A 15,272-nucleotide genomic window follows, 5' to 3' on the forward strand; every position below is an offset into this window, starting at 1 on the left:
AAGCAAAAATGCCAGGAAGTAAATCCCAGATCAAAGTACAGAATAAGTTTTGAGTATGTCAGGAAGATTCCAAGGTTGATTTTTTTTTCTTTTACGAAGCAATTAATCGATTGAGTCCTTGGAACCAGGGACTATATGACATCAAATTATTTACCCCTTTGTCCTCATTTTCCTTATCTGTTGAATGGAGATAATAACATTTTTGTTGTGCTCTTCACAAGGTCAGTTTGAGCAAAGCACATTGAAAATCATAAAACATTTTAGTTATTATTTGCCCAAATGAAAAGTATTTCCAAAAGAACTAGGAAAAATATAAAGTATATTTTTATTTATTTCTTATTTCTTATTATGGTTGGGGAAGTGGGGAGGAGTAAAAATAGTGATGGGGGTCTTGTGGTAGAGAATTGATGTGAGAATCCCCTCTGGTCTCAGCACAGGTCCAATGTGAAAGAATTAACAAACCAGAAATCTTAGTGGCAAAAAAGGAAGTTTTATTTTTCACTAAGAAGCTCTCTCTTAGTGGACAAATCTCTTAATGAGAAGATTTTCAAAGAATGTGTTAATAGAAACCTATTTTATGAGCAAATCTTGGGGGCTGGGAGCAGTTTGAGATGATTATCAGACCAAGATCTCACAATTGAATGAAATTTGAAGGCTTTTTTTTCCTAGAATTTGGAATTTCCTGAATGGGGATTTGGCTACCCCAAAATATCAAGGGGGGGGCATGATTTGCCCAAGATCTCCAATTGTGAATGAGCCGCTTATATTAGAAAAGGCCTGTCTAGAAAGTATGCCCCCTCCCAGACTATCTGGAGTCTGAGAACCCAATCTCCCTTCTTTTATAGATCAAAGGGGATACAGTTTCAGTAGTGATTATTTTACAGATTAAAGGGGACACAATTTCAGAGTTCACTCCCATCAACAGGAATATTGAATGATTTTATTATTGATACTTAATGCATATTATTTTATAATACTACATTATTATATGTTATATTACCATGTTATATTATTACTATATTATGTTACACAATATATTACATCAGAATATTATATTATTCTTGATTTCATCATAAGTAATATAATTAATTAACTATTATTCAGAGCAAATCAATTCAACATTTTTTAAGCATCTGCTCTACCAGGATCTGTGTTAAAGTTTCTCATAACCAATATTCTTCAGTGAGTAATTCAACTGATATAAGGAAATATAAAGTAATTTTGAGGAAGAAAAAAAGTAATAATAACTTGGAGAAGGAGAGTTTCAATGAAGAAAGTGGCAGCTAAGCTAAACCTTGAAGGATGAGCATGATTATGAAAAGCAGAGATTTACTTAAATTCTAGAATTATGGGAAGATGGAGATGTATTAGAAACTAAAGGAACCAAGGTCCATTACAAATAGCGCAATAAAACAAAAAATAAACATCCCAGAAATAATAAGGATAAGGAAAACCAGAAAAATTGTCTGTAAGCTCTTTCACACATTGCACAAAAAAAAAACTGCCACAATCCGGTATAAGCTCTAGATGAAGGCTCCTGACTCCTCTATAGCTGAGAAATTTCTATACAACCTCAGGTATATAGATATATGCAATACATATACAAATCAAACATTTACTGATTGTAAATAATAATGAAATTTATTTTAAAACAATTCTTTGATATACATATAATTTTACCATTTATTAAAGAGGAAAGCAAATTAGCATACCAATGAGATGGATGTGCTTGTTTATTTTTACATAAAGAATTAAATTTGTAAGAATACTTGATATCTTTTACTACTACTACATTTTTCACAACCCCCACATTTGATGCCATCTCATATTGGGTAGTGACCCACAGTTTAAGAAACTTTGTCCTAGACAGATACAAGAAGAGTGGATAGAATGCAAAATAGGGAAGTAGCCACAGAAGGAGATAGGGCAAGAACAGCCATCTAGGATATGGGCTACACCTAGGCCTTTGCAGGGCTCATCACCTAGCAGAGGATGCAGACAACTTGTTATAAACCAGATTAGTGCCCAGGCAGCCTGCACCTGATCCAGATTCAGCCAGTTAATTTCCAGAACAGGGCCCAAGCAGCTTGTGCTTGAACCACAGAGGAGACAAGACTTAAATAATGCATGATCCACCAATGGCAGTAACCTCAGCAGGGGAATGAGTAGACCTGCAAAGCAAAGAACTGAAGTCTTGCTACCAGCACAATCTGGTTGCATCCTGACAGGGTCACAGCAAGGTCCAAAGCCAACTCTATGTTTGAGACTGCACAAGGAAAAGAAAATAAGTCTAAAACCCAAAAGACCAAAAAATGAGTCCAAATCAAAGAATTCTTGTAGAGGTCATATCCTAATATTTAATACTATATCCAGGACCAAACAGAACCTACCTATATAATCCAAGATTGCAGAAGTTTGACTCAACTTTAATCCAGAAACTGTGGCTAGAGATATGAATAATCAGAAGGAAAGGATGAGCACAAGAAATAGTGCAGAGAAAAGTACAAGAGGAATATTCAGACAAGAGTAACCTCACAATCATTCCAAATAGAGTCTTATAGAAAAGATTGTCAATTAAATTAAATTATTGAGTACCTACTGTTTATAAGATATTGATCCAGGGTACTGGAGATACAGACAAGTTATAAAATAGTTCTTGCCTTTGAAGAACTCTGTTCTACTGAAAATAAAAGAGTATGTTTCGAGCTCTGAGGCATAGCCTGGGTAATGACACAGATGAGCTGAAATGGAGAATGCAAGGAATGCCTGTTAGACTAGTTTTGCATGAATAGAAATCATAGGAAATAAGACTAGAAGTGGAGAAGGAAGCCAGATTATGGAGAGGTGGGGAAGAGAAGCTATAAACACAATCTATTTGCATTTTATCCCAGAATCAGAAGAGAGCTACAGAAGATATTTGAACAAAGAAGTGACATGGTCTGGCCTGCATCTTTGAAAGATCATACTAGCAATTATGTTGATGGAGAGGTGATGAATGCCTGAAAAAGGGTGGTGATCCTATGATTAGAAAAAAAGAGAACTAATATAAAACATAGAAGTAGAATCTAGATGTAGGAGAGGTGAAAAAAAGGATAAAAATGACTTTGTTTGGAAGCTTGGGTATCTACAAAACATTGGCAAACTCAATAAGTACAGAGGATTGGAGGATAATCATAGGGATGGAATAGACACTGTTTTGTCCTATTGTTTTTGTATTTGATATGCCAAAAGCACAGCCACGTGGAAATGAGCAGCTCATTACCTGGTATTGTAATGTTGAGGTTGGGAAGGGAACCCTAAAATTTTGGGGTCACAGACTGATGTTGAGAAGTATCTCAAAAGACTTTGCAGGCTTGTACCCATTTCCTAATCAAGGGGCAAAATTTATTGTAATTGTAATGCTATTATAAGCAGGCTAAATTCCAAAAGAAATTAGCAAAGTACTAAGAGAGAGGAGACCCCCTTATCCAGCTTTCTATCACTGACATGCTAATTCTATGGCCCAGAAGAATGGTCTCCAGAATTTAATTATCACTGAGAAGATTATCAGTCAGCAATGAATTGAGGAGTGGTCTATTCAGAATCAGACAGATTGTTGTTCTTCAATTGGGAATGTGGGAAATCCCTGAGACAGAAGATTTAGGATTTACTTACTGTTAAAACAGAAGCCCCCTAAGATCAGGGGAACCACAAAATCATATTATATCGGTAGGAATCACAACATTGAAAGAGATTAGAATAAAATTAATAGAGTTGGAAGATATCTGCATGTGCAAAATCAGAAGTATTCCTATTTTAGAGTTGTGAAGACAAAAGTTTATAGAATGGTAATGGAGTGATACCATTCTCCAATGCAAAAAAAAAGTAAAAGAAACTCATTAAAAACATTACAATTGAGTAAAAAAAAAACACTGAGTTAACAAAGCAATGTTTAGTTAACTGATAAAATAGGCTAACTGAAATTGATAAAAAAAAATTTACTTAATTTTTTAAAAAGTGATATGGGGTAGGGGCAGCTAGATTCCCACCGGCCTTGGAGTCAGGAGGACTGGAGTTGAGATCTGGTCCAAACACTTACCACTTACTAGCTGTGTGATTCTGGGCAAGTCACTTAACCCCAATCACCTCTAAAAAAAAAACAAACAAAACTCAAATGTGTGTGTGTGTGTGTGTGTGTGTGTGTGTAAAGTATTTAGCATAGTACTTGTTTCATGCTAGAAGTCATACAAATGCTAATTATTATCAATATTTATATTTTCATAAAACATTTTATAGAGTAGCAGAACCAAGAAAAGGATGGGGTGAAATAATTTTCCAGCCAAAGACAGCTTGGGAAGGTTCCCAGCAAAGATCTATGTCTGCTGTTCAGCACAGGCTGTACCATCAAAGACTAGGCTTCATCAGACCAGTAGTAGGCCTTGGAAGCCAGTGAATTAGCCATAGTAGCAACTGCCTCCAGAACTCTCAACCCATGAGAGTTCTGATCAGAAGGAGAGTACAGACAGTTTTTTTTCTTAATTGGCACTGGGGGCAAGACTCTGTTGTTTTGCCCATACTCATATCTGGGTTGCAGTACTAGGTGACAATCCCAGAGTGAGAAGGAATAATAGCATACCATACCACAGTTTGTAGCCATAGTAAAACAACAAGTCACAGTTCCAGGGGGAAAAAAGGAGCTTGCAGACCGCTCTGAAGGACTTATGATGAAAAATGCTATCCACACTCAGAAAAAGAACTGATTGTGTCTGAATACTGACTGAAGCATGCTTTTTTCTTAACTTTATTTTTCTTGAAGGTTTTTGAGGGGCAAGAGGAGGATCTATGTTTTCTTTCAGAACATTACTTTTATGGAAATGTTTTGTGTAACTTCATATGTGCCTTTTCAATGGGGGTGTAGTGGTAAGAAAGGAAGGTAGAGAATCTAGAGCTTAAAGTTTTAAAAACAAATGTTAAGAATGTTTTTACATGTAACTAGGGAAAATAAAATATTAAAAATTTTAAAAATAATTCTTAATGAGAGAGACAGAGAGAGAAAGAGAGAGAGACAGAGAGAGAGACAGACAGACAGAGAGACAGAGACAGAGATTTTAAAATGTCAGTGACTGCCTTGTATAATAAATACTTAGTAAATATTTGTTGAATTGGGGGGGGGGTGCTTGTGGTTGCTCACATACCAGAGTGAAGACCAGGAGAGTAGTACATACACCTTTTCTTAACGCAAGTTTGGAAAAACTGAAAACTTACTTGAAGTATTGAAGTATTTCTGAAAGCAATCACACAAAACCCTTGAAGTTTGAGAGAGTATGCCTTCCACCTTGAAGCAGAACCCCAATTTAAAAAGAATTAAAAGTCAAGAAATAGCTTGGGAAAAAAATGAGCAACAATAGACAAAAATTCTAACCATCGAAAATTGGTGATAAAGTCAATCAAAACATACAATCAGAAGAAGATAACAAGGTTAAAACTCCAAAATCCAAAGCCTCCAAGAAAAATATGAATTGGTCTCAGGCTATAGAAGAGCTCAAAAAGGATTTTTAAAATCAGTAAAGAGATAAAGGAAAAATTGGGAAGAAAAATGAGAATGATGTAAGAAAAATAATGAAAAAAGAGACAACTTGGTAAGGGAGATATTGAAGAAAATAGCACCTTGAAAAACAAAATAGGTGAAATGATAAAAAAAAAGTTACAAAAACCCAATGAGGAGAAGAATGACTTGAAAAGCAGAATTGGTTAAATGGGGGGAAAAAAGGCACACAAATTCACTGAAGAAAAATCTCCTTAAAAAGTAAAATTAGTGAAATGAAAAAGGAGCTACAAAAATTCACTGAAGAAAAATTCTTAAAACTTAGAATCAAGCAAATGAAAACTAATGACTATGAGAAATGAAGAAACAATAGAACAAAACCAAAAGAATGTTCTCTTTGAGAACAAAGGACAAACAACAGTTAGAGCATTGTTTTTTTCATATGGCTATAGATAGCTTTGATTATTACTTCATCTAAAAACTGTTCATATCTTTTGATCATTTATCAATTGGGGAATGGCTCTTATTTTTTACTTATAAATTTGACTTAATTCCCTATATGTTTAAGAAATGAGGCCTTTCTCAGAGAAATTTGCTTCAAAATTTTTTTTCAGTTATGAATGCTTACTGTATTCCTCTCCATCCTATTTCCCTCTCAGTTTATTTTATTTTCACCTTTTATTCTGGCCCTCCTCAAAAGTATTTTGCTTCTGACTACCACCTCCTCTAACTTGCTTCCCTTCTTTCACCTCTCCCCTTTTGTTATCCCTTTCTCCTACTTTTCTATATGGTAAGATAGATTTCTATTCCCAACTGTGTGTGTATGTTATTTCCTCTTTGAGTCAATTCTAATCAAAGTAATGTTACTTCACTCCCTCTTATCTCCCCCATCTTCCCCTCCATTGTAAAAGATTCTTCTTGCCTCTTTTTATGAAAAATAATTTCCCTCTTCTATCTTTCCCTTTCCTTTTCTCTTAGGGCATTCCTCTTTTACCCCTTAATTGTATTTTTTATATAATACTCCTTCATATTGAACTCATAATCTATACCCTTTGTCTTATGTTTTATAAATATACACACACTCCTTCAAACTGTCCTAATAATGAAAAATTGGCATCAGACACTTAACACTTCCTAGCTGTGTTACCCTAGGTAAGCCACTTAACCCCAATTGCCTCAGCAAAAAACCCTCCTAAAACCCCCTATTTATTTAGTTATAGGATAACTTTATTTATTTAGTTATTTGGATATGTTATATGGATAGTTTTATGGATAAGGAAACTGAGGCCAAGACGGATGGTAGTAATCCCATTTTTAAAGTGATTTGTGATTGGCAAAATGCATTCCTGACAACACTCTGTGAAGCAAGTCATGAGAGACAGAAGTGTTTTCCGCATGTTGATAGACAAGAAAATTCTATAACTGTTAGCAATATGAGAACTAGAACTCAGGTCTTCTGACTTTTATGCCAGTGGTTACTTAGGTAGAAAATGGGGCAGATGCAAGTCACTTTCCAGAACCTTTTACTTATTTTTATTGTTTACTGTTCTCAAGTTGAAAAAAAAATCATCCTGAAATAATTAGATTAGTTCAGTTCTGCATTCTGTCTGAAGATCTTATTGGGAACTTATGTGAATCATTATCACCAAGTTTTGACAAATACTAAAAAAAAGTTTTGTTTATGATAACATTGTGTACAATCATTTCTCAAATAGCAATTGAGATTTAGGCCTGGAATGATTTTAAAAATAAAGTTTACAGATGAGATTTCCTTAGTTTACAGATGAAACCATTGAGTTGCAGAGAGGTTAAGTGATTTGTTGAGGGTCATATAGCTAATTAATTGGAAAACCATGATCAGAACTGAGGTTTCTATCTACTTAAACCAGTGCTCTGGGAAAATAAAAATAGATATGAATATTCTGAGGAGGGGATAGTCCTGTAGTCTAGTGATAGCTTAAGTTTCTAGACTATCAACAACATTTTATAAAAGACTCTTCCATAAGTTCACCATTCCAAGAAAACTCCTCATACTTTCTGAGAGGTACCCTCCACTAGGTGTCCACACACATCTATATATATTTATATTTTTATGGGGCAAATATATATGTGTGTGTGTGTGTGTGTGTGTCTGTATAAATAAATATTCCCTATTGATCCTTTGTCCCAGGGCATTTAGTCTGTAGAAGTTAGATAGATATAATGATCATTCTAGATATAAATATCTCTCTCCACACACACACACACACACACACACACTTAAGGACTTTATATAAACATTTGCATTTTAAACAATGTTAAGACATTTTTTTTAACTTAGGGAAAGGATAATTAGCTTGATAACATATTTGTAGAGATGTTTATTAGATTCACTCATTAACAGCCAATGTCCTATAGCAAAGAGTAGAGCAGCAAGAAGTGTTGGAAAGTTACAGAAATTAATCATCATCCAATCAAGGCTTTTCTCACGTTGGAATTCTCCCTACAGTTTGGCAAGTTATTCTAGCACTCATCCCTCTTGTGACAATAGTGATCTAAGTATTAAAATTTAGTTGCTGAAAATTTTTTTCAGAACCAAGTTGTTTTTTTTTCCAACTTATATTTCCAGACAAACTGACCTCTGATTAGGAAAGATTATATCTGTATTTTAAAATGGTCTAAATGTTTTTTTTTTCTTTCTTTCTTTCTTTCTTTTTTTTTTTTTTAATCAATGTAACCCCTGTTTCCATGGAATTAAATATGGAAAAGTAGCTAGTAGTTAGCAGCTAAGAGGGAACTTGAATTTCTGGTAATGTTCAGCTGCTAGCCATCTGCTTGCTAACAGTCACAAACTCATTTTTACAAAAACTACCTATGAATTGTTTTGAAATAATAATTTTTTTCTATTTAATTTTTTATTCTAAACTTAAATGACAAATAAATTAACATTTCCAACACCAAGTCTAACAGAAAAAAATTATGCATAACACCACACATCTGCTATATTTAGCTTTTTTTATCTATATCTATCTATTATATATTAAATTCAGCACATTACTTCCAAAACTGTTCTGCCTGTCTGCATTTTCTTCTGACTCCTCTCTATTATTTTCTGAACATTTTGAAAATGTGTCAGATATATTCATCTTTCTGTTTTTTTAAACATTGTCACTAGCTTCAGTTCTCTCTTCTCCTTAATTAAAAACAAACCAAACTAAACAATAACACATGTAATATAAGCATAATGTAACAGAACAAATCTATATACATATATATATATATATATATATATATACATAAATCACCAAATGATTTTGATAATTGTCATATAGTTTGTGATATGGTAGTCTTAAGCCTTGTTTAATCCCAGGTTTTATTCTGGGATTTTTTTTAAGATAATAACCTTTTAAAATAATATTTTATTTTTCCTAATTATGTATAAAGATAATTTTAAACATTCATTCAAAAAATTTAAGCTCCCAATTTTTTCCCTCCTTTTCCTAACTCTATTCTTCTAAAACAATGAGCAATTTGATATAGGAATGTTTAAAATTACGCGCAGCATACAAAACATATTTTCATATTAGTTATCTTGTGGAAGAAGACACAATCTGAGTCTGAAATAAATACACACACACACACACACACATGAAGGTAAAAAATATTATGCTTTGATTTGCATTCAGACTCATCATTTCTTTCTCTGGAGATAAATAGCATTTATCATTATAAGTCCTTTGGAATTATCTTGGGTCATTTTATTACAGATTCTCTGTATTCTGTATTCTTAATAAGCTAAGTTATTCATAGTTACATAACTATGCATCACATAATATTGCTATTACTATATACAATATTCTCCTGGTTCTACTCATTTCACTTTGTATCAGTTCATGTAAATCTTTGCAGGCTTTTCTGAAATTATCCTGCTCATTATTTCTTATAGCACAAGAGTGTTCTATTACAACCATATACTATAACGTGTTCAGCCATTTCCCAATTGATGAACATCCACTCAGTTTCCAATTCTTTGCCACCACAAAAAAGAGCTACTTTATATTTTTGCATATAAAATCTTTCCCCCCCCCTTTTTTTTTTTTTTAACAAATCTAGTAGTGGTATTGCTGGGTCAAAGATTATGCAGTTTGATAGCCTTTTCTACATACTTCCAAATTGTTTTCAGAATGGTTAGATCAGTTCATAAATTCTTCAACAGAGCATTAGTGTCCCAATTTTCCTACTTCCCCTCCAATATTTGTCATTTTCCTTTTCTGTCATATTCACCAATCTGATAATGAGATAGTACCTCAAAGCTGTTTTTATTTCCATTTCTATAATCAATAGTGTTTTAGAGCTTTTTTCATATCACTATAAATAGTTTTGATTTCTTCATCTGAAAAGTTCATATTCTTTGATCCTTATCAATTGGAGAATGACTTGGGTCTTTACATATTTGACTCACTTCTCAATGTATTTGAGAAATGAGACCTTGCTGTAAACTCTCCCTCCCCCCCAGTTTTATGCTTTCCTTTTTAATTTTTGTTGAATTGGTTTTGTTTGTTCAAAAACTTTGGATTTAATATAATATATTATATTTTATATCTATCTTATTATACTTTCTTTCTCTTTCTTGGTCATAAATTTTTTCCATTTTTCCATAACTATAAAATGTAAACTAGAAAATCATAACTTTTTGTAGTAATTTAGTGGCAGATACTTTTCTATAATTAGAAGAGAAATTAACCAATATGAATTATACTCAACAAACATTGATTAAGTGTTCATTGTGTGGTAGGGACATGAAAATGAAGAACAACAAAGTCCCTACTTCTCCAGGAACAGATAATCTAATGGAGGAATAAGGCATGTAAAATAATACGTATGGCACTGGTAGAACATGGTAAGACTAGAGGAAAGTTCCAGACCAAGAATTATAACATATTTAAGTAGGAATGAGGGAAGATTTTTAAGGAGGAATTACCATTTGAACCAGTCCTCCAATGAAAAACACGATTTTAATTCAAGAGATACTAAGAGCATACATAGATTTATAACTGAAAAACACCTGACAGATTGTCCAGATAAATCAGAAAATGAACCCCCAAAATGACTATACTGAATTCATGGAGGTTGTGAGTAAAAGAGCCAAGAATGGCACTAAAGTCAGACTCCAAATTCAGAACTCTTTCTAAGTAATCCAGGCTGGCCTGTATACAGTTTATGCAAAGAGAAATCATGTGAGAGGAGAATACTTAGACACCCTGCAATTAAAAAGGTCTTCAGTGAAATTCAGCTAAGTTCCTTCAGTAAATATGAAGAGTTCTTTTATTCATCATATTTGTGAACATTTTACTAAAATGTAATCGCTCAATCACCTTGACTTGTAAATACAAACAAAAAATATGCACTTAAAAATGGGATTCAAGTCTCTGTTTTAAGAAAACTCTAAGGAAGAAAAATGAAAATGAACAAAACAGAAAAATTAAGACAACAGAATCCTGGCTTTTTAAAAGAAATATTCTGGGATTTCTTTAGTTGCTAGATTACCATGAAATTTCTAAGAATTTCTAATAATTAAATTTATTTAAAAACTAATTTGCTAATATTTTTGTGAGACATTAATAACATACATGAATGTCTCATGACATTCATTATTTTACTGTTAACTTGGACTGGTGTATGGATGTATGGAGATAAAATAACTAAATGCTACTGAAATTTGGAGAATTCTAGAGCTATAAGGAATCCTAGAAATGACCTAATCTAATTCTTTCATTTTGACAAATGAAAAAACTGAGCAATTTTGGATTTGTTTTATTCAACATATACGGACTAATCAGGTTGTTTTGATTAAGATATGTTGTGTCCTATAGTGCCCCAGCAGCAGATACTGGGAATGAAACTTGAGACACATTAACTGGGTCACACAACTACTTAGTCAGAGAGTTGAAGATAGAACATAATTTTTTAAATATCTAGTTGAAGGTTCTTTCACTACATTGCTCCATCTTTTATTGCTAGCATTAAAACTGGCTTCTGGAGTAGTGGAGTAGACAGTGAAAACCTAAAATATGGTAGAGCATATGCCAAGTTATTAAGAGGAGAATTTTCATAAGAACATGTGTTTCATTGAATCTAATTTAAATGAAATCCATCTAATTAGGAAAAGATAAGGAAAGCATATTGATCTTCTCTCCCATCTAGCTGACTTAGATAAAAGAAATATCAACAATATTGTATATCTTCTGACAAAATTTGGCTGAATGCACTTTCTTTTTCCCTGCAGAGTAACAGAAAAAAAGGGCTTGCTTTCAAAATAACATAAAATGCTTATTATATTATTCTTTGCTTCTTTGCCAAATGTAGATTCAGAAGTAGAGTAATTCAAAAAGCAGTGGGACAATATGAATCATTCGCTTCCTTCTGGACTTCTAACATTATTATAAAATCATATATACTCAAACCTAGAGTTTAATTAGTAGATTTCAGTAACAGCTCACAGATTTTGCTGAAAAAAAAAAACTACCAAGAATTGACTAACCATAAACATTGATTTACTTTTTCTTGAATAATTGAAATATAATATTCCAAACTACAAATCTTATGCCCAATAGTATACAGAAAAGAAGATAATTAGAAGCTACTCATTTGAAAATTAGGGTCTTATTTTACCGCTGCACTATTAATCTGATCTCATTGTTTCTCTGGTTATTCTCTTTTAATTTTTAAAAATGGATATATTTTGTTTTTATATTACTTTTATTTCTGAATAAATCATTGAAACATCCCCCTCTACGCCATGACCCCCCACTTTCTCACTCAACAAGCCATCTCTTATAAGTACACAGAAAAGAGAAAAAAAAAGTGGTTCAAAAACAGTAGTTCAGCAAAATGAACCAATGCATCATCTAATTACCCTGAAATATTAATAATGACTATGGTGTTTGAGAACACACACACATGCATATATATGTCTATTATCTATCCATCTACAAAGAGGAGGGATAAATAATATGACAATAGGATATATTCTGTGGGTATAGTGATTGGCAAATACAATATTGATAGTTGATAAAGAAAAGGAATTTTGATTTTTAAAACCATAGAAGATATCAGACCAACACTATAGAATAGTTGATGCCAAATAAAATTAAAATTATGTTCCTGTAGCTAAATAGAAAAGAAAAGCAAGCCTGGAGGATATTTTACCAAGTGCAAAATTTAAGTACAAGAATATATGATTTTAACCATATTCTGTTTATATTTTTGTGGGGAGTAAAGTCATATGTTAGCCAAATGACACCGATTGATTTGTATATGCTATAGAGGAAAAATTATCCACAATTATTGCATTGAATAATAGATCCTGTTAGCTCTTTCAACTGTTGTCCCACTGTCCATGTGTTTTTCTCAAGTTACTAATTATTGTCCTGCCTAATGGATTTCATTCTGTAGGAACAAGTTAGGTATGTGCAAGTGAGCTAAACATACCAATCTTGTTTAGAATGTCAAGCTCTCCACAGCTGCATAGCTGGCTGATTAGTATTTATTTATATGTTAACAAGCATTCACTGCCCTGGTGAGTACATTATTATGTCATTTGAAGATGGATTTTTCTCATTCACTTTCTGATTTGATTTCTGCAGATGGCAGCCAGCTGATTTTTTTCCTCTTTGAATGGAGGTGGTGTTTAGATACTATTTCCTGTTGGATTAGGAAGGAACTAGTTGGTTTTGGGGATAATAAATTTTCTCTTTTAAAGGAATATATACATTGTAGAATTCAAATAGCTGCTTTGTTATTCAGACTCTTGCACTGGGAAGAGCATGTAGGTGAAGAGTACCTAGTTTCAGTCTAGGAATCAAAAATACAGCTGAGAGAGTAGATATTTTTCAATGATTAATTCCTAGGAAGGATGGAAAGTAGTATGGTACAACATGAAAGAATTCTGGATTTGAAGTCAAAGGACCTCAGATTTATTTCTGGCTCTTCCACTTACTACTTTATGTGATTTTTAAGAAGTCTATTATCATCTCTAGCCTCCTTTCTTCTGTAAAATGATAAGATTGGTCTAGATCAAGTTTTCTTAAAGTTTTTCTACTTGTGACCTGTTTTTACCTGAGAAACTTTCACATGACTCCAGGTATATAGGTTTGTAAAATAGGTATAAAAATCAAATATTTACTGATAATAAATCATAGTTTGTGACTCCCATTTTCAATTACAAGACCCTATATAAGATCATGAATCACGGTTTAAGAAAATGGTGTCTACATAATTTACAAGGTACATTTTTAGTCTAAGTCTGTGAGTAGTTATGGATCATCATACTTAAATGAGTTCTACTTTATTTAGTTAATACTTTTAATTAAATAAGAAAAAATACTATTAACATAATTTGAATCTTAGCTACTCATTTTGAAGGAAACTCTTCATATCTCACATTTTCAATTGTCTGCTGGACATTTCCATCTGTATATCTTCCAGTACATCAAATCAAATCAAATCAGTCTAAAACTGAATTCATCATCTCCCTCAAGGGAAAAAAACAACAGCAACAGATCCTTTCTTCTGATAGAACCACCATATTCCCAATCACCAAGACATTCCAAACACGAGGATGGTTTGTGGGAATGCAAGGATGTAGTACAGCAATGAAATCACAAGTTTGGTTGAATTGTAGAGATATTGGGATGAAAGGGTAGGTAGGAACCATATTACAGAGTACCAGAAATTCTAGGCTGATTAGTATATTTTATTATAAAGGCAGTCAGAAGCTGTTAGAGATTTTTGGCAGTTGAGAGTTGGAAAAGGGTGATACATGAAGTGTGGAAGCCAATATGGAGGCTCTTACATTAGTCCTGAAGAAAGGATCAAAGATTAATCTAGCACAGGGGCTTTCTGGGTGGAAAGAATTGAGATGCTGACTGAGGAGGAAAATCTAGCAATTATTTAAATATAGGGAATGTAAGGGAGAGGGAAGGATCAAGTGTTCCTCCAAGTTTATGAATCTAAGTTACTGGAAGGATGGTGATGCCTTTTACAGAAACTGGGAAATTTAGAAGAAGGAAGGTTTATCTGAGAAGATGATGAGTTTTGATCAGGACATGTTTAGTTTGAGAAGCTGATGGTATAGTTATCTGAAGATATGTAACAGGCAATTTACAGGGAGGGCTTAAAATTCAGGAGAAAGATTAGGGGTGTGTATATATGTAACACATTTATAAATATGTATGTATATACACACACACACATATATATATTCTATATAGGATATTTGGATATATATATGCATATACATATATTTGTGTATGCCTATAAGTATATAACCTTAATTTTTCTCTTGAATTCTAAACCCATAACATATACTATAAATACACACATACACATAAATATATGTGTATCATTTATGTAGAGATTTTAATTAAACCCATGAGAGTTGATGAGGTTAGCAAAGGAGAAAGTGGAAAGAAAGAAGAGTTGAAGGCCTATGGCAGAGCCCTGAGAGAACTCATGTAGAATAGGAAATAGATGGTGTCCCAGCAAAAGACATTGAGGATCATGGATCAGATATGTAGGAAGAAAACCAGGAGATAGCAGTCATAGATGCTAAATGAAGAAAAAGATTGATTATCAGTGTCAAAATGTACAAAGATCAGACAAATAGGATGAAATCTGAGTAAAAAATCATTGAATACACTGGAGGATCTATTGTAAGTCAAGGGACCATTATAACTACTTGGTAGCAGGGGTCAAACCTCCTGTTTCC

The 15,272-nt window shown here is 33.0% G+C and overlaps 1 protein-coding gene across 2 annotated transcripts in view; it reads left to right on the top strand.

Moving 5' to 3' along the window:
* Window positions 1–15,272, top strand: part of CERS3 (ceramide synthase 3) — a 95,585-nt gene that overhangs the window by 64,707 nt on the left and 15,606 nt on the right. The window lies entirely within an intron of this gene.

This window comes from Sarcophilus harrisii, chromosome 2 (genome assembly GCF_902635505.1).
Source record: "Sarcophilus harrisii chromosome 2, mSarHar1.11, whole genome shotgun sequence".
NCBI classification, from domain to species: domain Eukaryota; kingdom Metazoa; phylum Chordata; class Mammalia; order Dasyuromorphia; family Dasyuridae; genus Sarcophilus; species Sarcophilus harrisii.